Source organism: Vidua macroura, chromosome 6 (genome assembly GCF_024509145.1).
Source record: "Vidua macroura isolate BioBank_ID:100142 chromosome 6, ASM2450914v1, whole genome shotgun sequence".
In the NCBI taxonomy this organism is placed as follows: domain Eukaryota; kingdom Metazoa; phylum Chordata; class Aves; order Passeriformes; family Viduidae; genus Vidua; species Vidua macroura.
Window position 1 is genome coordinate 37,964,623 of NC_071576.1, and position 25,194 is coordinate 37,989,816.

At 47.0% G+C, this 25,194-nt stretch overlaps 1 long non-coding RNA gene across 1 annotated transcript in view; it reads right to left on the bottom strand.

The window, feature by feature from the left end:
* Positions 1–298: 298 nt before the first annotated feature.
* Positions 299–25,194, bottom strand: part of LOC128808928 (uncharacterized) — a 28,428-nt gene continuing 3,532 nt past the window's right edge. The window contains exons 2-3 of the long non-coding RNA XR_008437572.1: positions 1,793–1,963; positions 299–515 (exon numbers count right to left, since the gene is read on the bottom strand). This is a non-coding gene — a long non-coding RNA (uncharacterized LOC128808928). The remainder of the gene's footprint in view (positions 516–1,792; positions 1,964–25,194) is intronic.

Consider the following 25,194-nt stretch of genomic DNA (forward strand, 5'->3'; position numbering starts at 1 on the left):
CTGCTGGATTCAGAAAGCTTTTCCTTTTCAAGCTTCCTGTTCACACAGGGTGGGGGTGGGAAGTGGGGGATGAGGGGGGAGGTTAGGCATTGAATAAAAGGAATTAACCATTTCCCTTCTCTGACCTTTGGGAATTTCCGTATGTGAAAGTGGCAGCTTGTGTGTCTAAGAATTATAAATGATGGGACCTTGCAAGTTACTGAATGGATGTGTGACCAAAGACCACAGGCTGCTCCCTGAGCAGGACTGGGAGTGAGGAGGGCAAAGGGGATACAGAAGAAACAGGAAAGTCTGTAGATACTGGAAGATTGCATGTTTTATAGGAATGAAAACTGCTTATAGTGCTTCAGAGAGCTTGTGAAATTGCAGCTTCCCTCCACTATGCCTTAGTTCATCTCCTGTTCACAGTACACAGCAAAAAGGAGGCCAGGAAGTAAGTTTCCATGAGAAGCTCTCATGACTCAGATCTCCCTCCTGTAGGGTTTCATCAGTTTCCCTAGAACAGGGTCACCATCCTGAAAGGAAAAGAGCCATCCTGACTTGTGTTTAACTGTATGTGTATTTAATAAACATAGCGTGTGTGTGCACAATTCTTTCTAGGCCCTTAAAATGGACTTGACAGTGCTTGAAAGTGGAACTTGCATTGCTGTTTTTGAGAAACTAGTGTTTGTGCTCTAAGCCACCCTTGCTGCTGGTTCCTGGGCACTAGGCAGACATTCAGTGCACACACCAACAGGCTCACAGCCACTCCTGTGGCACACCAGTGCACACGCGTGCAGCAGGGCTGTGGTATTTGCATTTACCAGCACCCATTACCACTGTTATTTGTGAAGAGCAGCAAATATCCCTGCGGGGGCACCCTGGCAAACTGGTGTGGGAGTAGCAAGTTTATCCAGGTAGGTTTCTCTTCTCACTTTTTGTTCTCTTGCCCCCCTAATCCATAGGAAAATTTGCTCTTGAGCTTAAATTCCTGTCTTTTTCCTAAAGCCACCAAGGGCAAGTGAGAGGGGCTATATAAGCCTGGAGGGTATGCCAAGAAGAAAGGAGATGGCAAATACTGGCAGCTGATGAGGGTCAGCAAGACTGGTGTGAGTAGCACATATGGGGCTTCAAGCATGGCCTCATAAAAGCTGATCTTGGCCTCCCAGATATCACCCATTACTCAGTGCTCTCACAAACACACACACACGAATGGTGGGACCTATTGCAGGGCTTCAGGCAGAGTGAGCCCACAATCCCCTTTTACTTTCAAGAAGCTGTTTGGGATCACTGAACATGAGGCACTGGCTGTCTGAGTTTGTGTCACTGTATTTCATGTGCCCGAGAAGCAGCTCCAAGCTAAGCATGCACCTTCATCCTCACACCCAAAGCACACCCAGCTCTTCCTTCTCCACCAGCAACGGCAGAGAGATTTCCTAAACACAGGAGGGAAAAAAACCTGCTCATACTCACTGCTGGCTGCAATTTGCAAGATGCAGAGGAAAAAATATGTTGCTCAGCAGGGCCCCTGCTGTATCCTGTATGGCATTTCTGTGGAACTAGCCAGGCCCATCTGTCTAAGCATTTACAAATTGTAAACCTAACAGGGGCGACCTGGGGAGTCCCAGGCCCTGCTGCTTTGCCAGGATGACAGAACCAGACCAAAGATGCCTTATTCCCTGCCAGGCTGCCAGAGGATGGGGATGGTGGGAAGTAGGTGGCCTCTTACCCAAACTGAAGTACGCAAACAGAAGCACCCGAACTGCATTTAGGGGGAGCCTCAAGGGTGGTTTAGGAAGGAGCTCCTCCTCACCCTTCCTTTTCTTCCTCTGCTGTGGAGATGATGGGGACAGCTAAGATGGAAGCTTGTTTTCACTCTGTAGCTGAGCATCCCTTGTCCACTGCCGTCCTCAGCACTTTCATCAGTCTGTAGATGCGACACGGACCAGCCTGTGCATCAAAGGCTTGTTAAGTTACTGCTGTGCTGTGAAAGAGAGGCAAAAAAATCCTGTTGACTGTGACAAATTAGTGAAGTTCAGGGGTGGCACTCACCCTTTTATTGGAGAGCTGCTTGTGTCTGTGCACTGCTAAAGGGATTAAAGCAGCGTGTGGCATGTTTCTGGTTCTGACAGAAACTTGAACATGCTCTAGCAGAGCTATAAAGAGAAAGGCCATGTCAATGGCAGGAGGGCTGAGGAGGGCTGGGAGTGATTAGCCACACTTGGAAGGTACAGGGGGTTGTGAGCTGTACATGCAGTGTTAACTGTCGAGGTGCTGAATCCTCCAAAGCATTGTGTTTGCAGCCAGAGGAGCCAGCTTTCTTTTCCTACCTGTGTTTTTGGGCACAGTGTGCTCTCCCAAGGCCTCTGGTGGTGTTGGCTCGTGCGTGCGGCTCAGCCCCTACTGCAACACTCTCCTCTAGAGATGGAGAGGGCTTTGGGAGGTGAGGGGTGGGTGTCTCCATTCCCATTCAAACCTTGCTCATTCAGCAAAGTAAAAGCATCAGACCTTGATATCACACAAGTAAATTAATGTTAATGAGATTTAAAAAATGAAAAAAAAGTCATAATATATTGGGAGGTAAGACAGTCACCATGCTAAGGCTAGCATTCATGCGAGCTTCCAAGGCAACTAGCTGATCATTAATGGGAGTTAACTTGTACCTGGTTACTCTGAGCTAGATTTCCTAAAGGTTTCAAGAAAATGGCCCTTTTGAATATGGCACAGTGGGAGCCTGCTCTGAGAATAAGCTCAGAAACTAACCCTACAGACAGCATAACCTGAATGCTATATTCCTAAGGACACCTGCCCAGTAATAGCAACACAAGTTACAAAGATGAAGATGTTAAGAGCAACCTGGCACAACAGACTTGCAGAGATGGGACAGATATGTCTGAAAGGACATCACATCAAGCACTGCTTTCCCCAAATGTACCCCTAGAGCAGGATTAGTCAGAAGCTCTCCGGATGGAGGGGACAGGATCCAGACTGGTCATTCATATACTGAAATAGATTTATATCAGCTGTCCAGGTGATCAGAGCTCACAGCCAGCTGGGTCCAGAAGGCTCTGCAAATGATGAACTGTAAAACTTGAGATGAATTTTACGTGGAACAAAACACTTCAAACCTCCAAGAAAACTCCTAAAAATGAATAGACAGGCCATTAGGACAATGAATTAGAATCAGAATGAATAACAATTTTTAGATGCTGCAAGACAAAGCCATTTCAAGAAGTCAGCAAGAACTCATCATTGTGTATCACACTTCCTCCTGCATGATGGCATCAGTGACAGCTTGGTATCTGGTTTTCTAAGAAGTAAAGGTAAAGCAGACATGACTAAAACACAGGGGACTTGATGAAAGTAAGGAAAGAAATCAAACAACAATCCCTAGGAAGAATGCTCAAGAAAAAGAGACAGAAAAATGCCTGTTCAAAAAAGAGTAAAGTAATACCAGTGTGAGAGGTGACAAGAGACCCTCAGATAGTGCCTCTAGAAATGCAATGCTGTGCTGAGGAAGTTGAGAATAATAAATTTTCCTAGTAGCAAGGTGCAAACTGGAGACAAGGTTTTTCACATTTCTTGTGGAAAATATTTGAGATTTCAAAAATGCTATTATTCCTATTTATGTCAGGGGAAAAAACCGACACCTTGGGAAAAAGATCATGAGAAATAATCCAATTTGTTCCTTCCTTTCTGTTGCCTCAACACAAAAATGAGAAAAAGTACACATGTGGGACTGAGATTTGGGTTCATGTCCTAGAATGAGGTGAAAGCACTGACTCCCAGCCATAACCCATTTACTAATCTGAGAAAAGTCTACATGCAACTGGAGACACTGATGGGTTAAAGTATGTCAAAATGTGCTCTGGGCTCCTCATCTCTCAGCTTCATGGAGCAAGAAGGAGCAGAGCTGGACACCACCCAGCTTGTCAGTTCTGAAAAAAGCAGACCATAGCAGAGGGGAGCAGGTCAGAACAGCTCAGAGCAGCTGAGCTACAGGGACTCAGGAATTTCAAAAGCACTTTTCAGTTAGCTAAAACTCATGTGTATTGTTTAGTTAATTTTCACCAGAGACTTGGGAAATCTACCCCACAGAGTATCTTGGAACTCAAATTGCTCTGCAAATTTTTGTTTTTAATTAATCATCATTTGCATTCACAAAATTCGAAATATTTTCAGAATTTTTCCATCCAGTTTTGTTTCTGCCAGAAATATTTACAGTGAATCACTAATAATGAACAAGGAGAGACACTAATAATACCATAAATCCAGGAAAAAAAATACATATAAGCATATAAACATAAAAGGACTAGAGCTTGGGAAATGCCTTGCACTGTAAGAAAAAACATGGGAGACACAAGACAAAAAATTAAATGCACTAATTGAAAGCCTGTTTGAAAGGTTTGTGATAGTGGATTCACCAGCCAATCCATTGTACCTTTCAGTGCCATTGGAGAAAAGCTCATGAACACTGGAAGAATGCTGCTGTAGTCAGCCTTACTGAGAAAGGCTGAATGAACACACGTCCAGCTGCTGTTTGGAGTTTTGTGCAGTTTGTTTTTGTGGGCACCAAAGGAGTGATTTGGGCAAAATTAAGGGAAAAGATGTCTGAACATTGACCTGAAAGATCAGATGCTGACTACACTTTTAAAAACATTCCTCAAAGAAAGCACAGGATGGAGGAAATCACTCATTGTTGTTCATAAGAAATCATTTTCTAGCCTTCCTCACAAATTTGAAAAGCTAAAATGCTAATCATCCAAGACACTGGTAGCCAGAAAGACCAGCTGAGGGAATTCCTGCCCTAAGTTGTACTGGAGAAGGAAAAGCACTGAATGGCCCAGGGCTTGACGGTACAGACCCCTTGTGAAGAACCTTCAGAGCAAATACCTAGAGCCAGGTTCAGACATCAGGCAGCCTTTGAAGACATCAGTGTTCAGCGCATGCTTTTGGCAATGTTCCCAGAAGATATTTGAAAGTCTACAAACTACCCTCCATTGTTATATAAATTAATTGCTCCATAGAGCACTTATTCCTACACTTCCAGAGTTATGAGTTACACGTTCAACCGGTATAAAACTGCACAACAAGTAGATGACTTCTTTTCCTTCCTGTCTAATTCCCCTCTTTCAAGTAACCATTATTGTAAGCACTCAAATGAGCCCATACTAACTGGTTTACACTAGCAGTCAGTAAGCAAATAAGTGGGCTTTGAGATCCTGGATTCCATTGAGCAAGATGTTCAGGTGGATTAATACACCATTTCACTGGCTTGCCAGTAGCCTCAAGCTTTTGATAAGCAAGTGATCTGACCAACAGTGAGCTATCAAACCACAGGCAAAAAAATTCTTGCAGCATTTTGAAGTCTCCCTCGGGTGCTAGTTTCACATTCCTAACCAAAATGATACAACATATTATTTTCTGCTATTTGCTGAGTTTGCTTGCTTTGGCACATGACATTAAACCCCTCAATTCCCAAACTCATATTTACAATATTAGTTAGGAAGTTCTGGGAAATGCACAGGGGATTGTCAGCTGCTGCAGAATTGGGGCATGTCTTGGTTTCTCCCTGAGAGTGGGAAGTGTCAGTGAACATCCCTTGCCCGCTTACGGTCTTCCTTAGATGCCTTCTTCTGTTGCGTTCCCCTGTTCCAGTGCCATCCTGCTGGCTTTCACCCAGTTGGGCTTCTCAGCTGTCCCACACGCCAGACACCACCCATGACAGCAGAAACTCTGGCTGCCCGGACTTCTCTGGTGCCAGTGCCAGTGTCAATGCAGGCTGCAGCAATCCTTCCCCCAGTGATGCCTCATCAGACCTCACTGGGTGCCCACAAATGTGGCATTCCCCTAAAGCCCACTGCATCCAAGCTGGTGCAGACCCCAGCCACATCAGTTTCCCTGCAGCAGTGTCATGTCAGCCCCACCAGGGCCAGCTGGGTGAGCCAAACTGAATTTAGACTCACTTCCCATCCCCATCTCTAAACCATGAGTCAGTGAGCTCACTCATGCCATCTGCCTGCTGCCAACTGATCCCAGGGGAGGGGTGAAGCATGCCGTGTTCTGCCCATGGGATGGGCAGCTGCTTCCTACAGCTAAAACTGAGCCAGAGCTACATCGTGCTATGGAAGAGGGTAAATCAAAACAAAACCTCCCCCTGACATATTGCGTGTGGTCAGTCTGACAGTGCTGCACTCTGTGTACATGACACACAGCTTCCAGGGGAAAGTACAGGAAGAGGTTAGGTATGAGAATCCCTGTGGCCTGCAATAAAACAAGAGGCTCTGGTTTAACAAGCAGTAAATGTTTCTCAGCTACACAGCACATACCAGTCTATGAGACGTCTCGCCCCCCAGAGTCTGTAGCTGACACAGTGTGGATTAGTGAAACTAAGGACAGGATGGGTCAGCAAACTGGGTGCATTTTGCAAAGGATGGTAGGGATACTGCAAGTGGGAGCTGAGTCTAGCCAAATGTGTCCACCATGAGCATTTTGGGATCCTTCTCCTGCAAGCTGGGCTGAACAAGGATGCTTTAGGTGGGAATGTGCTCTTCTTCCCCTGCCACATGGATTTTTCTCACCAAGGCGCCTTTGAGGCATGTAGTCAAGTAGTAGTTAACCTAAGGATGTCAGAGAAGGATAGCAAGGACACTTGGATGATAGGTGTGCACTCCCAGAGCACGGCACTGCCCTCAGTCACATACAAGCTATTAGCAGCCCCCTGGTGCCAGAGGAAGGACACCTTCTTAGAGCAATCTTTGGAGCAGGTGGTACAGAAACTGTCTGCCACTTGGCCCTTGGCAGGTGTCCCTTCTGTCCAGGCCAGAGGGCTTTCAAAGGAGCAGCTGCTTTGAGCCAGCCTGGTTAACTCTTGCCTGCTGATTGAATGGTGGCATTGATTTTGGTATCCCTCATGAATCTGACATCTGCAGCTGAAAGTCCTGTGACCCTGTGAGTGCACTGGCCCTCCCTCTGCCAGGGGCAGCTCCAGACACTACCATGGGCTGTGCTGACCGGCAACACTGCCTGGAGGGTCTGGCTGGACAATGAGCCAAGGCAGTGTCTCTGCCAGCATGTCCTGCACAATTTAGGCAGGACTTAAAGTTCACCTCCCCAGAGACACTCAGTAGGGAAAACAGACATAGAAATACCTCCAGCAGTGGAAAGGCGGGTGAGCGGAAGATCTGGGAGGTGCAGTAGGAGGTCAGCCCAGCCCACGCCACTCTGTGCACAGCACACAGATGGGACCGTGGTCTGTTTATCTGTAAACAGGAGCACTGTTCAGCATAAACATGAAATCAGCCTCAGCTTGGGAAGCTTCACATTCTTCTTGGTAACAGCGTGATAGAAAATAAGGCCTTGGCTTGTTGCCCTGAGTACACTGCTGAAATGGCTGGGTGAGGAGCAAGAAAGAGCTGGAACAGAAAAGTTGAGCTTTGATTTTCAACTCTGGTTACCTCAACAATGCAATTTGGGCAGTCCCAGCAAGGGAGACCCTTGGAGCTGGGTGTCTGGGGAGGATGCAGACTCCTAGGACAGCTATGAAGAACTGCTTAGCACCCTGCTTGCTTTCTGGCAAAAGCTGTCCGTGACATCTCAGGTTGCACACTTGAAGGTGCATTCTGTTGACCATAGGTATCTACAAGGCATCTATTACCCTCGTGTACAAGCATCCTCACAAGTCCCTCTCCTCTTTAGAAGGCAGGCAGAAGTGTCATCCCCATCTGATAAGTAGGGACATGAGGCACAGCAGGATCAAGTAATCATGCAAAAGCCAAAGGCTAAACCTCCACTGGCACAGCTGCTTAGCACAGATCAGAGCCATCTGTGTGAGTCCTAGGATGTATCTGCCCTGGAAAAAGAGCATCATCCATTCGAGTTCTCATATTAGGGAGATTAAATCCCAGTCTATTAGTTAGGTGATATTAATTCATGTAACCCTGTGTGACCCCCTGCTCCTTTTCATCAAATGTGAGCATATCTGCATTAAAGAACTGTCTGCTTCACAGGCAACTGGCAGGAGTAGAACAGCACCAAGTCCCTTCTGCTGATGGAGAAGGGACATTTCAGTTTCTAGCTGATGAGAAACTTTCTACTTACCATCACAGACACAGACAAAACCACTGGACATCCAGCTATATGAATACAGTTAAACCTAGGCATGAGTGCAACAAAAAAAACCCTGATATGATAAAGTTTGCAATCCTGTCCCATGGGTTGAGTTAGTGCTTTCCCTGCAGCAATTTGTTTTAGTTAGCAAGCTTTAAGTTATAACTTGACTCCATTAGATTTGCCAAATGCTGATAATTGTCTCTCTTAACACTCATGCACAGACAAGACCATGGTGTTAAGGTTTCATCTGAGGCATCACCGCACAGCAAACAGCAAGGGACATAACACTGACTCCTCAAGCCTGTGAAAGGCTGAGGAGGCTTCACAGTCCCAGATTTGAGTGTTGATACAGCAATCCTCTTGCTGTGACCTTCCAATTCCCCACCCAACCTTTACCTAGGGAACCATTCTGGGAGACAGACTGACCAAGGTGCATCCAAACCTAGGTTCTTGGTGTCAAAAGAGAATCATGCTGGTCACTTATTTTACAGGAAAATCCCCATTATACCTCCATTTCCCCTCCTTGCTAGGAACATCCATGGGTGACTGGCTCACATTTGCCACAGTATTTCTAAGAGCAGCCTGTGAGCTCTGCAGTTCCTCCCCAGCAGGAAGCCAGAACAGCACTGTGGTCTCCCTGCCAGGCCTTGAGGACAGAGTATGGGAAGGGAGTTTTGGGTGAAAGCAGCCATATTTTTCCACTGCACATGGGTTAGTTTATTCCCCACTCTTATTCCACTGGAGAACTCTTTAGAAGAAGAGACGTGCATGCTATTTGCCTCCTTACATTTACCTTGGGGAATCTTTCCAGACATTGTCCCCAACAGCATCTCATTTCTGAGACATTAAAAAGCCACCCTATTCAAATGCAAATCAAGTCCTTCCTGACAATAACTGTTGAGTAATTTTGACGTCAATACAAGCACTCTAGCCGGACGTTCCAAGAATAGACCTGGTGTTTGGGAACGGAGCAAAAAGGAAGCGACCACAGATAATACACAGGAGCAACTCTTTAAAGGAGAGACTGTGAGGGGAAGATAGCACAGCTGGGGGTATCAGGTACCAATGTATGAGAGGTTTAGAGCAAGGGACACACATGGAAAGGTAGACTGGAGAGGGCTGAGGCTTCCTCAGAACCTAGGGGGATAATGCTGGGGCTTTCATCTTAGTTGAGTCCACTTGCCCACAGCCAACCCCAAGCTCTTTCCCTTAGGCTGAATTTTGACAAAGATTTATACATTTGGATCTTGCTTAGGTGCCTCTGCTCTGTGCTGTTTTATACAATGTGCCCTCTGGAAGTTTTCTTCTGCCAAGTGCGTGCTTTTATGTTCCTAAGGCTGGTTGCAGACAGGACACAGAACTTGCTGCCTTCAGAGGGAAAGTCCTTCAACCAGAACTTGATACCAAAAAGTACATTCAGCCACAGCACTATCCCACCCCAAGCAAGAGATGCACACAGCAGATAGGGCTGATGGGTTGATAGAACAAACTGCTGGCCCCCTCAAGGCTCTCCAAGGCAAATAGCATGCTCTAGAGCTGAAGTAGACCCCTTAGGAAATATGATCCAGCAGAGATGCCATTGATGTGCCTGCGTGATCAGAGGAATACATGCAGGGCTTCCCGAGTGCTGTGGCATTTGAGCACTATATGGAATACAATGGCCTTTCTGCCTGTTTTGGAAATTTCTGACATTCTAAGTACAATTGTATTTGTAATGGTTACATCTGCTTTCTGATCTCCTTTCTGACTGCTCATCATCCACTAGCGAGCCCTCAGGTACAAATCTCTTCTTAGCTCTGCCCTGTCCTACTACTTCATCTTGTGCTAATTAATCACTGAGGGCTCCAAGCTTTAGAGCATTAACCCATTCACATCTGAAAAACCTCCCTTTCCCATTCACAATGAGTCACATATTTATCTGCTAAGGATTAAGTAATCGGTGAAGCCTGAAATCATCTCATTATGGTAGGCAATTATTCCATCACCATTCTTTTGCAAAGCTGACATCCAAATTCACAAGGCAAAGCAGTGAGAGAGATGGGGAATACACATGGTTGTTCAAACCTTGAGTTCTTCTGTAGCCATCAGCAAAAACTTTTCATGAAAATGCTTTCTCATTATTTCATGCAAACCCAAGCATAGCCTCAGCAGTTGGGAGTCCACCTTTAGTCATGGGTAGGACCAGATTTACATCCTGATGGCCCTTCTGCCCTTTTCTAGGAGACTACAGATATTCTCTTTCTACTAGAAAGTGCCATGGTAAAATGCTAATGTGCTGAACAAGAAGGTGTCATCAGTCAGTTTATGCCTCGCTAAGAACAGCTCATCAAGAGATGCCATCTGCTCTTCTCTGTGGCCTGCTTCTCTTCCATATCTTGGAGGACAACAGCACATATCTATATCATGAGAGGGCTGCACTGCATGTGCTCCCAAACCTGTTCCCCTCCTCCCATACATTTTCTATCAGCTGTGGATTTCTTAGCGGGGACAGTGAAGACATGGTTGCTGGGGCATGCAGCCCCTGTTCTGCCATTGGCTTGTGTGATGTGCTACAGACCATGGCACAGGGTGACCACATAGCTGCACAACATCCCAACCAGACTTGGCCCTAGCTTCTCACCTGAATGCTGGTGTTCCCATCTTGGCTGTGCACAGGAAAGAGAAAAACACCTTATGGGTTTCCTATTTCATCCCTCCTTTTATCTTCATACAGGTTTGGAAATATTTCAGTACATTTAAAGGGAGGGAGATGTTCTCCAGTAAATGTAGCTTTATCAAGAGGGAAAAAAGAGAGATGGCAGTAAATAAAGTGCACAATTGCTGAAGCACAGTGGACATATGGACCTCAAAAGAAGTGCTGACCTCACCCCTTCTAATGAATATGATCTATATTGCTCATACAGAGAAGGCTACTGTCAGGAAATGGAGCACCACCTAACCCTGCTGCGGATCCTTCTGCTGGCTGCGGGGCCCCTGGCAGTGAGACCCCTGCCTTGCCTTTGGGCAAGGAAGGGCATGGGTTGTCCCAGGCTGGGGGGCTGGCTCTGGGTGCCCAAGGCATGCCCTCATGCACCTGGGCCACTCTGGGGCACGTCCAGGCAAAGCCCTACCCTGCACCGGGCTCCAGACTTTCTTCAGCTGTATCAAGAAGAGGGAAACAAGCTCCTGAAACCCTTGGCTGATTTCATCTGGACCCTGCAGGTACAAAAACTATATCCAGGCTCCCCCAGCCCAGGCTTACCATATTACAAAGTTCATTTCATGTTTAAAGTGGAGAGACACCTCACATATTCTTCAGACACCCAGTTTCCTTCTCTGGGATGCCTCCAGAAACCTCTCATCATCTTCATCCTCGGGTGAGGCCAGGCAGACTGGCATCCCCAGCCAGCCATTCCCACCGCTTCCTGCCGCATCCACACTCCTTCACTCGCTCCCCATGACCACTGGTGTCCGTAGCGTGTGGCCATCCCCTCTCTGCATGACCCCTTGCTCCCATCTGCGGGATCCCTGGCTCCCAGGGGGGATGCAGGGCCGAGCCCAGCAAACACGGGCGCCTGCCTGCGGCAGGCAGGGGTAGCGGGCAGGAGGCGGGCAGCGGGCCGGGCCGGGCGTACAGCGCAGGAAGCACCTGCTCCTGAAGTGACGGCTCTCTTATCTGACCCCAGTCACATCAGGTGGTTTCCTTGTTTGCCTTGGCAGCAGGCCCCCGCGGCCCCCTCCGGCTGCCACTGGCGAACTGCTCCTCTGCTCCATTTTTTTTTTTTTCCAGGAAAAAGCGCCCATTGATCTGAAGAGAAAAATGCCCAGCGATATTCCCATTGCACTCCTCTGGCTGCCGCTTTCTCTGCTTGGGGCAATGGTGGGGAACAGGGATGAGTGGCATGGGATGACCCCCCCCAATAATACACTAAAGCTGTCAATGTGCTTGTCCACCATCATGCAATGCAGATTCCTCTCTCCCGTGAAAAAGCAGAGGATGAGGACCCCTGTGCAGGGGTCGTGAATGGTGGGCGGCTGTTGCACCCACTGTGGGCAATGGGAGAGGGATACAATTTACCGCAGACCAAGGGTCGCCACGTGGGGCCTCGTGACTCCCTCTGACTCCCTGACTCCCTCGAGCCAGAGTGTCAGGGCTTGAGAAAATTAAATCAATGCTTGCGGTTCCTCTTCCTTCCCCCCTCCGTGCCTGCCTCGGTCTGGATTATTTACGGAATGACGGCTGGTCCCGGCTGCAGGGCGGCCATGCCGGAGGCCTCCCCCAGGCAGCACCAGGGGAGAGCCCACCTGGCCGCCGAGGTGCCGCATGGCATCCCGCCACCATCCCGGGAGCCAGGAGCTTTCAGAAGCAATTCCCCGCATCTCCTTCCAGCTCTGCCCCAGGGGCAAATCACAAGGCTGAGAGGGGCGTGGGCGTTTGTGCTGATCTGCATTTCAGCCACAGAAGTTGGCCAGACTCCAAGACGGTGCCTTTTTCAGTTTGACATGCACCTCTTAAATAATCTTCAAAATAAATTTAACCAGTGGTATAGATATTGGCACATTGAAATGTAGGACTTCTGCTATGTAAAGATAAGAACAGACTCAGAGCACACACATATTTTAAAACTGTATCCTGGTCAACAGTCCCCTGTAAGTTTTAGATGTATGACAGAAATTGTTTGGCTTTGGATTTTATGAGACATGCAAAGAACAGTGAACGGTCTTGCAACATATTTTCCTTTTTCCTTTTTCCTTTTTTTTTTTTTTTTTTTTAAACCTAATCCTTAGACTCTTCTGAAAATAATTTCTCCAGGGGCAAAGTTTGCAATGAAAAAACCCACAGAAGAAACTTTTCATACTTAATGTACTATGCAAAGAGGACCAATAAGATAATAATAGGGCTGAATATTCATTATGTTAATCAAATGTTAATAAACCATGAGATAGTGTGCAGCTCAGTCTGGCTCTCATCTCCATCTTCCTTTCTTGTTTGCTTGCTTCTCTCCTCCTTTCTTCTTTTTTGCTTCTCCTCCTGTTCTAGGAGCAGAGACTGGGGAAGCTATCTTGATCAAGATGACAAACATTCAGATTGAAGGCATTATTTATTTAAAAGAGTTCTGCAAATAGTAAACACTGTCAAACAGATGCGCAACATCTGTGTAGTTCAGGCAGTTGGTGAGTATTTCTACTCCAACCTTGGGGAAGCCTCAGGTCCAGAAACAGACAATAGCTGATAATCAGAGAAGCCCCAAGCAGATGTGTTCAGCTATGCCATGTTCAAGACATGAATAATTAAAAATGAAGACTACCTCACACAACTGTCACCTTAAAATGGAATAATAGTTATGTTTGGGCATCAGTCAGCCTCACAGTTATGTGGACAGTATTTTCATTTCACTGCATTAATTATGTAAGAAACAAACAAACAAACAAAAAACCCACCAAAACAAAACAAAACAAAAACACACACAAAAAAAAAAAAAAAAAAAAAACAAAAAACCAAACCAAAACAAAACAAAACAAAAAAAACAAAACAAAAAAAACAACCAAACAAACAAACAAAAACCCCACAAGGCAACAGACTCATCATCAGTAAGAGCAAAGGCTTGGGTATAATATCTGTAACCAGAGATGCACCAACATCGTGTGTCTCTAGTTTCAGGTAATCACCTGGTGTCAAATCCTTTGTGCTGGGGGTGTGCTGCAGAGCAAGGGATAAGAGACTAAAGCAGTGTGCAGTACTGAAATACAACCCGACAGGTGACCCTCTTCCTCTCTCTCTCCAGCAGGATCCTGCCTTAGATATACCATGTCTGCTACAGCAGCAGGCTTCCTCTTTGCCTCCTGCACAAGTAGCCAGCTGAGCAGTCAGCCAAGCAGTGTTACTCTGAACACGGTGTGCTTTGCCCAAGCAGTCCTGGGATGCCTCTTTCAGCAGCAGCCTGATGGCTGGGGGTGCTGTGTGCCCTTGGTCCCTGAGCTGGGCAATCCTCACCCTGGGGACAAGCAGCTCTAGTCCCCTTTGCTCTGATGATATTTAGGCGAGCATGGCATTGGTCTTGTTCTCTTTGGGCAGAGAAGAGACTGCTCAAGGAACAGCACAGCCACAGCCTTACAGTTCTTGGAGGTGCCCATACAGTGCAGTAGCTCCTCAGTCCTCAGCGCTGGAGGCTCAGGGTCTGTCAGCAGCACAGTCACGGGAGGCTTGGTCTTTCTCTGCTGGCTGAGCTCTGGGTGGCCAGGTCAGAGCTGCCCTGACCTGGGCTTTTATCACACGTGATGTGGGAGTCACTCAGCAACTGCCCCATGGGAGATGAACATTAACCTCACTGAGTATGGCTGGAAAGGCTGCAGGGTCACTGTAGCAGCCCCGCAGGGTTGCTCAGGACAAGCCACAGCGAAGGTCGAGTTAGGAAGAGGTGGGTTGTGTTGGTGGCTCCAGTGAAGGCACAAGCCTTCTGCCAGCCCAAAGGAAGGAGCATGCAGTGCCACTGCTCACTCTGGGTGTTCGTATGACTGCTGGCACCAGGGGACCACCTTCAGCCCTCTTGCTTCTGTCATGGCACTCCAGAAGAGCAGTAAGATATAAAAGGCAGTAGCGGTATGTGAGCCCTGCTTGCTTGATCTGCAGCTATGCTCAAAGAAGCTGTGCTCCCTCTGAGCCCCAAACCCTGAGTATCCCTCTCTGTGGAGAGACAGAAACACCAGCTCCTGCAGGCATGCTGCCTCCAAAGCCCTTATATCTTCTCTGTGACAGTGCTTGTGCCCACTCCCCACCCTGCCTCTTGACAAAGGTCAACAAAGCATGGACACCCAGACTCCTCGCGCTGCTGCTGCACGCTGCTGCAGGACCTGCTCGCTGAGCTGCACGTGCACTGGGACTTCCCAAGCAGCAGCAGGGAGTTTTCACCAGGCCAGCTGAAACTAGCAGAGTTTTGCTTTCTGGATCCTGGGTGTTTGTGCCACTCTGTGAGACCAGGAACTCTGCTGGGAAAAGTCCCTTTGTAGTGGGGAAGCTGCCTGCTGGGTGGGCAGCCAGCAGACTGAAATAGCTACAGTTTTTTCAAGATTGTAGCTTGGGAGGATGCAGTGGTCAAAGGACGGGAGGGAGCCGCAGTCTCTTTTGTACTGAGGGACTTGCACGTGGCCTGGCCTTTGCCAAACTGACCCCAAATGAATATTTCCCATTACTCTCAGCCTAGAACACATAGCAAAGCTGATCCATGTGGACTTGCCTTAATTTGTCACTGGCGTTAACCTTCTTGGCCCTATTTGCTTTTCTCTCCAATCTATAAAATCCACTTCACTGCCCATACTCCCCATTCCCATCAGTTTCTGTCTCAGATCCACTGTCTTTTTCATGTGGTTCATGTTGTGTCCTCATCACCATGAAGGTAAAAAACAAAAAGAAAAAAAAAAGGAAAGAAAGAGAAAATAAGACCTCCCAGGAAGATATTTTCAAAATACAAACATCTTTTTTCATGCAGCTACACTGCTCATAGTTATTTTGGGAAGAAATCAGCCCTATTAGCTCTACATATCTTCCAAATGTGTAGGAATTCAAGTGATGGATGCCAGACAGAGCATTCTTAGGCATGAAAAGCTGCATGAAAAGTATGAAAGCTGCTGCCCAGGATGCCCCCCAAGCCCCTGCTCAGAAATGCTCCTGCCTTCCTTGATGCAGCTTCTAACCAGGATGAATATTTCAAATGTCCAAGTGTTTGCTTGGAAACCAATGCCAATCTAGCTTAATGCCCATGTGCATTACCTTCACTTTTGCCTGTTTCTAATGGGCTGCCTGTCAAGGGCAGAGGTGGGACTACAGTGTTCCCTATGTGATGATGTTAACTGGTGGCTCTGCAGTGGAACAGCTTAGCCAAATTGCTTGTCTCAACAGAGCAGATACCTGGATATCAGGGGCTGAAGGAGGGTGCTGGTGTGAAGCTGGGTGCAAGCCTGTGGCTGCTGCTGGGTAGGGCTTTGGGGTTTTTTTCTTAGGCCAGGTTTCTGTGTTTGTTTTGCCAGAGCTGGGGTGCTGGTGACACTGTGGGCAGAGCTCAGGACATCACCAGAAACTGAATTTCTGAATTAATTTGTGTTGAAATAACATAGGCAATTCCCTCTCAGCATACCACATTCTACCCACTCAGCTGCACTTGCTGAGGCTGGGGGACTCTGCTTCCTCCAACTCATCCCCAGAGTCCTATCTCTCCCCAGAAGGAGTAGGGGAGCAGCACATATCAAGTTTCTTTGCTCACTGGGGCTGGAGATTCCTGCCTTCCTCAATCCTTTGCAGAACACAGGAGAAGAGGAGAAACTCAGCCTGTCCTGATGCTCTTACAACACCAGTCAGGTGCTCCCCCAGGGAGTATTTCCACAGCAAGAGGAAGGGAATGCAGCCATAACAGTTCCCTACCCCAGCTAATGTCACGTCCCCAGGGACAGAGACAGCTGTGCTCAGGCCAGGTCCACCTTGCCCATTGTAGAGGAGTTTAAAAGCAGGCTGGAAGGGAGGAAGCCCGACTCTGCACACATTGACTGAGTCACAGTGCACGGCTGCTATAGGAGGACTCTCTTTTATAAGCAAGACAAGGCTCCATCCCTTCACAAAAGCCAAAAGCAAGCAAACTTCTTTGGAGGAGATAGATCAATCCCATCTGCTTCAAGTACAACAGGGTATTTCCCTACACTACTTCTCCATCAAAAATGCACATACTCATCAAAAATACACATACTCCTCTTCTGTCAAGCAGCTCCTGCCCTGCATGTAACACACCCAGCATAAAGTGACTTAGGAAAGCTCACAGGGTCCCCAAGTCCATGTGGCATTGAGCATGTTGTGACAGCCAAGATGCAGGTTCCTTGGCCATCATGTGGAGTGTCATATTCCCTCTTGAGGCATGTGGTCCTGATTCTCCATTTCTCATCCAATCATTCTTCCTCAGAGGCTTGTTTTGTCCCTCACCAGAATATGCTGCTGCATGTTTAAGCTGAGAAAGCAAAACAGCTGACTCAACAGCTGCTGGATTTGGGGAAGGGGAAGGGAGGGATATGCTTTCAGTTTTGACTTTTAATCACAAAATGCACATTGGATTCTTCCTGCCAAAAGTGACAAGAAACAGAGCCATAGGTCTTTGCTGGAAACAGAGGGAGAAAGTCACGGAGTATATATTCCCTGATGCTTGTGTTTCTCTGGCATTTTCTGTAATAGCAGTGAGAGGAGGCAACGGATCAGGCAGGAGAAGGTACTGCTGTCCTCCACACAGCTGAGCAGAAGAGGGCTACATCTAAGTACATACAGTGAGCTGAGCAGTAGGCTTGAAAGTGGACTGAAGTCTACAGCACACTTAGGCCTCCTGCTTTCATCCATCTTCTTGGCTGTTGTTCCAAGTGTCCCTACCACGACTTGGAAGATCTGAGCTTTCTGCTCGGGTCTGATCAGGTTGGTGGAAAGCCAGCAGGAGAGAGCTCAGCATCAAGTCTGATGTTTCTAAACCCTGCTACTGCTCAGGAAAGGCACTACCTTAACTCCAGTGCTATCCAGCATACCCAGTATTACACCCAAATATCCTGGCAGGAGAGGTGCCTGTCTAGCACATAGCCTTGTGCTGTGGTTTTTGCCAGAAGGACACCCCCCACCAGATTATTTATTCAGGACCCACTAACACCCACATTACTGAGTCTGGCACACTTTTTACTTGTTCCTCACTCAGGGAATTGTGCGCCATTTGAAGGCAGTGGGACCACATGATATATGAGTAGGAGTGGAGCTCTGCAGAGCTGCTGACTTGGCATAGGGCTTTTAGAGCAGTTTATGTCTATAGATGAAGCTTTGCATCCAAACTCCCCAGAGATGCCTTCCTGTCTCCATGGCAGTCAAGACCTATGGAAAATACTAAGTCATTCCCCCAGTGAGGATGCTAATGAGCTCTGACATACTCTGTGTCCGTAAGGATATGAACATGCTCATGGACTTTCTTTCAAAAGAGGAGCAATACTTTGTTAGCAGGAGAAAAGGCTACTTGTGGGCAGCATGTCCTTGACTGCCTCAGACAAGGTAGCACTACTCAATAGGAAATGCTCTTTTGGATCCATTTACTCTATAAACAGAAACAAGGAAGGAAGGAAAGAGAGGAGAGAAGGACATGGTTGATGTGTCAAAAACAAAGAAACCCCTCAGAGCATGTATTTATTTTCCAATTTTTTGTGAGAGCTGTCTTGCAGGTATAGGGCAATTCTTATGTTTGATAGAGTTTCACCAAGTCAGTGCAATTTGAGAGTGGACAAGGCAGGCTCCCCAAGGCTCACTCCTGTGGGGAATGTGGAAGTTCTTCAGACTGAGTCAGGGCTTTCTACTACAGTCCCCAGCAGCAGCACAGGGTGGCTTGTTGCCCCCACAGCTAATGAGGGACCATGCCGAGGGTACACACTGCAAAGATGGAGGAGGTGTTTGATGTGCATCTGTTTGCCCAGTGAGGAGGAAAGGGAGCCTGCTCAGGTCTCAGAGGGGCTCAGTGATTGCCCAGCAATAGGAGGGGTTATTCTAGGATGGGAGGAGGCAGGGGGACCAGAGCTTTGTTATAGCTCAAGAGTGTGAAATTATGTGGATCCTTGTGCCCTCTGTTCCCCTCATGCAGCAGTACAGCAATCAGGTGTAGCCAAGCCACACGTAGCCCCATCCCACAGAGGAACATTTCCCATTGTCCCACTATTTTTTTTCCTCCATTACAAATTTTATTACCTCAAAGGTATGGAATTAGGAAATGAAAGATGTGGAAAAATTCCTCGGACCAAAGAACTCATTTCCACCATTTCCACCTTGCCCTGGATTTCCTTCTCGATTAGTTCCAGCGGTGTCCTTGATTTGAGCCTTAGAATCATTAAAGTCTTTTTGAAGCTCCAGTGCCTCACACCAGTTCTCATTGCTCAGCAGAATGATGCATCAGGAATAACAAAGTCCACTTTGATCAACTACTTCCATCCTTTACAGCTGCTTCTGTGGGGGTGATTAATCCCAGCCCTTCCTCCGCTAATAATAAGTGCAGAGCATCAGCTACATCCTTTGTTGTTGTTATTTTCTCTTTTCATTTCCCTTTTTGGGGAGAGCTGAGGAAGGGACTCGATGACTTTGGTCCAGTCTTTGCCAGAGGAGTGGCCACAGCCATAATGGTGGTGGAGAGCATGGTTACCTGGTGGACTCAGGTGGACTGACCTCTCCCCCAGTTGAGGCCATGAACTAAGCTCCCTGTGCACCTGTTCAGGAAAGCTTTGCAGCACCACTTGTGCCTGAAATCCTACCTACGTGCAGGAGATTACTGTTTCCTATTGGCAGGGAGCCTTTGGGAGGTGCAGGGCCATGCAATAGGAAACACAAGGCACAGGGACTTTGCTGGGAATTAGTCCATTTTTTAGTAAATCCTGCAGTCTCTTGGGCTGCTGATTTGGCACCTTGTTCCTCCATGAACTTCTCCTTACAAATAAAAATTATTCCTGGCCTTTGGTTTCTGTTTTAAGCCAACACTGAACCGGAATTGCTCTTGATTTCCACAATTTAATTGAGAGAAAGAGGAAGCACACTGTTTATTTAAGGACAAATGCCAGCTAAAGAAGAGGAGGTTGAATTATCAGTGACCATCAACTTTTACAGATAAGATTCCAATGTCTAGACCCACAGTGCCCTATGTTTTGAGGACTGCAGAGAAAAAAAGTCATGGATGTGGAAAGCAGCCCCTAGAAGAAAAGCATTTCGGGGCAGAAGCAAAGCTGCAAATGCTTGGTAACACCTCCTGGTAGTGGCTGACACAGTCTGGGCTATGCATTATGCACCCTGCCTTCAAGGAGAGGGCATTGTATCTTTTAAACCTAATCTTTCTCTACTGAAACAGCTGGTAGCTGAAGTATATCCTGGTATGCATATACACCTCCAGTTATGTCTTCCTAGTCCCACTGTGCAATATTGGGATACCAAGCTCCATCCAGATTGGCTCGGGTATGATGAGGGAAGGATTGGGCATGGCTAGCAATAGGAAAGTTAAAGATGAGAGAGATGGTTGGTACCACTAGTTTCTGCCCCAGGCAAGGGTGAAACAGAGAGAGGAAAGTCCAAGTTCTGAAGGGAACAGATTTGTATTTTCTGTGAGATCTAGTTTGGGGAAAGACCAGCTTGTTTGGGGCAGACTGTAGTGTCAGGCTGTTCTTCCACAAGCTTTTGGACCTTCCTATGGCTTGGAAGTGGACTGACAAACTAGACAGGATTTAATCAGGAGACCTAAACTGAAGAAAATAATTTGCTTTTTCAGTCTGAATGTAGCAGATACGCTTTGATTTCTAATGACATTAGGTCTCCGGAAAATGGCTTCAAATTCTGAGAAATCAGGAGAACTATGTAAGAAATTTGTTGTGCTTCCCACCAAAGTTTTCTAGTCATAAACTGGTCTAGACATAAACAGATAAAATAGTCTGACAAAACAGGCTGAAATTTCCAACTGCTTTGGAAGAGAAAACTAGACATCCTTGGCAAGGTTCGTGGCCTGGAAACCACATGTTCCTTTTGTAGGGCTGGAGGTGGCTAGGAAGAGTGAGTAAGGAAGAGGACACCAGTAGCCCTGAGAAATGGCTCGAGGAAGATACCACCATCACAGCACAGGTTAGAGCTGTTCCACACTCCAATAACATCTGGATTTCACTTGTCATTTCACTGGAAAGATATGTTTCAGCAGTGAAATGACCAACCTTTCTCAGGGATCTCTATTTAGAAAAGATATTGAGGGTGCACTTCTGACATTTCCAGGCAGTAAAGCTGTGTATATATGATTCCTGTGTAAATGCAGAGAAATGTGTACCAACAAACTTTGTGTTCCATGCCTGCACATTCCTACATATCATACAGATCAGGTTTGTTAGGCTGAAAGATGGGGACAGAGTGACAAAGTATAATCCAGATTCACCCCTGGCCATCTTTGAGGCCAAAAGGAAAAGGAATATTTAGACCTGCTCATCTGATTTGGTCCACTTTACAGAAAATGAGTGAATTTAAACCTGGGCCCAAGCTGAGCTTCCTTCACGGTAGAGATTATTTGGATCGAGTTCCTGCTGCACTGCTGGCAGCACCCAGAAAAGTTAGTTTAAAGCAATACCAGATGGGTGCACATATCCTGACACTAATCCATGCCCAGTGGCCACCTATTTACAGCTGTAGTGTCTTCTGCATTTTTCACCTGAACAAACTGTCCCTGGGATTGATAATTCACTCTTTTATACCTGTTCTGTGTAGTGGGAGGATGGATGAGGGCAGGTACATTGCAAAATTGCTACAGGACTCCTTGCAAGGCCTGTTTGCAATACACAGTGTTGATTCAACTCAAGTGCCTCTGCTTGCATGCAGTGTCATCAAAGGTTAGGAGATATGACAGCTAATGGGGTGCCATTTGCATCAGCTCCTGTCGTCTGCTGGGCTACAGGTGTGCTGAGGAGGGTGTGATTGCAACTATCCCCCCTTTTTGTGCACCTCAAAGCTTGGAAACAGTGATGAAGTCAGTCAATCCCTTCTGATTTTTTATTACCAAATGTAGCTCAAGTCAATTCACTAAACTTGGTGGAATAATTCCCCCCTCAAAATCAGTATTGAGAATAGAACCAGGCTGATGTGTGTTTTTCTATCATGTGCTAACTTGTTCTGCCATCCTGTGAATGAACTTCTTGTTTTCTTCTCCTTGATAAGACAATTCCACTTAAACCAGGACTGGACACTGAAGTAAATCTGGTAGGAGAATACACTTCCCGTTTATAAAAATATCCTTCCTGTGTGGAAGAGCCCTCTTCCTGCAAACATTCATCTGTGTATAGCATCCCGGACCTGTTTCTGTGTAGACACAGGCAGAGCTGCTGTGGGCGGGGAGTACAGCTATTATGGATATTTCATCAGCCTGAAGCACCAAAAACATGAACATATTGGTTGTACCACCTCTGGAAATCAAACACAACCCCAAGCAACCCCAGTATGGGCTCAAGATGCCATTCTTCTGGAATGAAGGGCTTTATCTCTGGCATACAGAGTAAATCTATCTGTGACGACTTCTGGAACTGGTGTCTTGCTGCCGTGAACTTATTTAGCCAACTTATACACAGTGTATCCACCTCTTGTGGTTTGGCTGTGGCTCATGTTCACAGCAGCTGAGGATTTGAGCTGTGTGCATGAATTGATAAATTAAAAATAAAATCAGATCTGAAAAGGTAGTGAGCTGTATGTTTCTATTAATATCCCTCACTATCAGTTTTCCTGTAACTTCTGAAAGGACCTTGTTGAGATCTTCATCAGGCTGGATGTGTTAATCCACTCCTCCCCCAGGTGGCCTCTCCTCTCACACACATCAAGAGATTAATGGTGAAAGGACTGCATCCCTCCATCTGCCATGACTCCAAACAGCAGCACGAGACCCAGCCAAACTTCAGGGGTCAACAGACAGACTTCTTCAATAACAAGTTTACGAAAGGCCCCAGCCACCATTTCACCTTTCCCCCTGGTTTCATCATCTTCCTCTGTTTTGTATCTTTCCAAGTCCTTTGGTGCCTTTGCGGCATGGTGTCTGAAATAGCTTCTCATAGGCTCAGCTGTGCTGTTTTTCTTTCCCTCTTGGATGGGTCCTCCTTGCACTGTTCTATGTTGGAAGTCAATGTTTGCTATCAACGCCTAGCCAACATGTTCTGGCACCTTGTCCCAGGTCTGAGGAGCACTTAGATGGTTAATCTGTTATCTTTTCCCACATCACAACAATGTTCATTTCTGCAAACTCTTGTTGCCAGCCAGGGAGCTGGTGACCTCACTGCACCAGCATTTATCACTTTATGGCCACACAGTGTTGAGAAGTGCTGGTTGGAAGGCAAGGTACTGGGTCGAGGAAAGTTCACCTGGCTGGGGCAGTGCCTGCTCTTTGGTCTTTTCCTGCCCATGTCACTTCCCACAGTCCTCACCAGTGTCCCCAGGCTCCCCAAACACTGCTTCCCTGGGGATGAAGCTGTCTAGGGTGTGTGTTTCATGCCTGGGGCTCCTGCTCCGAGGTGTCCCAGGGCCATGGGCAGCACACAGTGCCCCAGGCCGCACCTGCCTTGTGGGGCAGGTGTGCAGCAGCAAACCCCCTCTGCTGCCCGAGTCCTGCCGCGGCTGCCAGGACCCCCCAGTGCTCTTCCGCCCTGCTTGCCCAGATTTCCTTCACGGGGAAAACAGGATACAAGCAGAGGGGGAGGGGAGCGGAGCGTGCCTCCGGCTCATCCTGACACGGAGGTGACAAACACAAACATGCCCATCTGCACCGGGAGCGCCCCTGGGTCCCATGCTGTATGTACACGCCCCTCTGCTAAGCCCAGGGACAGGCGCAGGAGACCTTGCTCCTAAATTTGGCACCTGTGTTTTGGCTTGGGGCCAGCAGTGCAAACATCCCCTTTCATCTTCTTTTCCTGCTCCCCGGTTTTGAATAATTGTCTTCCCAGTCCAAGTAGCTGATGATTTGAAGGGTGCTCGCCCTCAGTTTGCCAAGCAACATGACTGTGTTCACTGGGCTCAGCAGTAGAGCCAGAGTCCAATGAAAGGAGTCCAACAAAAGAAGTCCAACTCCTTACCATACCACACCTAAAGAAATTTAATAAGTTGGCTTGAGGGAATCAGGGACTGGCCTGTTCTCATGCTAGATGCCATCTGTTCAAAGTTCATGCCATGCCTAAGTCTGTTGACAATGTCCAGGGGAAAAAAAAAGAGAACCCAAGCTTCACTTGGTTATTTGTGGTAAGTCTAGAGGAGTAAAAAAGCAGTTTATCTGTTTTTGGCTACTGAAATCAGCAGATCTGACTCTGCATGCACACAAGGATCAGACTGGGCAAGTCCTATTTATGCAAAAAGCACTTTGCAGAGGACAACTGCACTTTAACACCTTTCCTGTAAAAAAGGAAGGAAAAAATGGCCTAAGCATTTGAAGGAAAAACACATTTCCTGTAAGGAGGTTTAGCCAGCGGAGATTATACCTCTGGTCCTGTATACTGATGTATTTTAGCCTCAGGTATGACTGCCCATGTGAAAGGGCAGGAACTGTGGTGTCCTCCAGAAGGTGGCACATTTCCTCATGACTTTTGTACTCATCATCATGAAATCAGCTGATATTATGCTGGGGTTTCAAAGATGCACTCCCATCCCAACCTTTGCTCTGGATTTGTGACCTTTATTCTGTTTGTGACACCTGAACCTTTCTAATCCTGCCTAGACTCCCGCTCAGTCCTTCCTGGACACCTGACAAACTGCAGCTAGGCAAAGGAAAGGCACCAAGTTTACCTGCTGTTTGTTCAAAATGTCCAGGGTAACTTCTGCCCCCAAATCCACCTTCTCTTCTGTTCATAATTGTGGAATAGCTGGTGAATCCCTCTCCACTTGCAGAGACCTGGGCTGTAATTTGCTCCTGGGAAGAGTGTGGGGGGCTAAGCTGGCCCTGAGCACAAGAACCTGCAAAACTGTCCACAACTGGGGCCTGGGCAGGGGGAAAGAAACAAGAAATTTGCTTTAGCAAACACATTTTAAAGCTTACCTCAAACTGTTAATTGGGGTCTCACATTGCTGAAGCACAGCCCTGCCAGGAGAACAACCCAATATACGTCACTTTTAACTCCAAGGAGAATTCTGTGAGAAACAGAAAAAAGGCTTTTTTTTCTTGGATTACCCTGAGAAGTATAGGCAGCTATTTGGCAGAATGGAGACAGGAGATGTTGTAGGGTAGGCAGCCAGCCTCTCCTTCCACAGCCACAAAAAATAATATAAGCACCTTGATCCTATAAGCAAAGAGTTGATCCTTGCTTGTATGAGAGTTATGAGCAATTAGGATAGATATTGCACAGAGTCTGGGTTTTAATTGATAAAGAATGCTAGAGGGGCACCTCCTGCCTTTTACATATACAAGGGATTACATCAAAATTCCTAGCCACATTGCCACATTGAGACCATCCCCCAGTTACTTTTGGGAAGTGGGACAATCTAAAAAAACATGGAGAGAAACATCTGGGAAGTAAACTGTCCTATCCAAAGTTTACATTTCAGCTCAGCCCAAACCATTCAGATAAAATGAGAGCTGCCTCATGTTGTTAACC